The sequence below is a fragment of the Monoraphidium neglectum genome, assembly GCF_000611645.1.
Source record: "Monoraphidium neglectum strain SAG 48.87 unplaced genomic scaffold scaffold03420, whole genome shotgun sequence".
Classification (NCBI taxonomy): Eukaryota; Viridiplantae; Chlorophyta; class Chlorophyceae; order Sphaeropleales; family Selenastraceae; genus Monoraphidium; species Monoraphidium neglectum.
The window spans coordinates 5,862-6,751 of record NW_014010209.1 but is presented as its reverse complement, the minus strand read 5'-3'; positions in this window follow the sequence as shown (position 1 = coordinate 6,751).

Sequence of the window (890 nt, the reverse complement as noted above, 5' to 3'; positions counted from 1 at the left end):
CAGGGGGAGGGAGTGCAGGGGCAGGGGGTGTTGGGGACTCTGGATGGGAATGTCAGGGGGTTGGGGTAGCACCGCCGTGGTGCGGCAATCAGAGCCTGGCTTGGGGCTGGGCTGACAAAAACAGATGTTGAGCGCGGCCCTTGAGGCCAGCACGTCAGGCGGGATTTCGCCGGCGCTGCGCACGGGCGCAAAATCACGCAGCGCGCGGGCGCAAAATCACGCAAGCCCCCCCTGCTCCATGCCGGTGCCGCCGCAGGACCCCTGCAGCAAGGCAGCAGCCCTGCATGCGTGCACCCGTGCCCATCGCCCTGCACCACATCTTCCAGGGCAGTCCCCGGCTCACCGCGCCTCCTCCGCCTCTGCCTTCATCCGCTCAGCATCCTGCGCCAGCTTCTCAGCAGTTACCAGGCCGCCCACCAGCTTGCCACCACCGCCGCCCCCTGGCGCTGCCGGCCGCCGTGGAGGCAAAGCGTCCGCCGCTGCGCGGCGCGGGGGGGATGCTTCCGGGCTGCTGTCGTGCCGCTGCCTCGAGCGCCCAGGCTGCTGCTGCTGCCGCTGCTGCTGCTGCTGCTGCTGCGTCGCCCCCCGCCGAGGCGGTGATGCGTCCGGGCTGCTGTCATGCCGCCCCCGACGCGGAGGCGACGCGTCCGGGCTGCTGTCGTGCCGCGCGCGCCGCTGTGGGCCCGCCGCTGGGCTGTCGTGCCGCGCCCGGCGCGGGGGCGACGCATCAGGGCTGCTGTCTTGCCGCCGTGCAGCGGCCCCTGCCCCAACCGCCGCTAGCGGCCGCTTGCGCGGCGGTGACTCATCGTCGGAGTCGTGCCGCCGCTTCCGGGGCGGCGAGGCGTCGCTGCCGCCGCCGCCGCCGCCGCCGCCACCACCGTTGCGCCCCC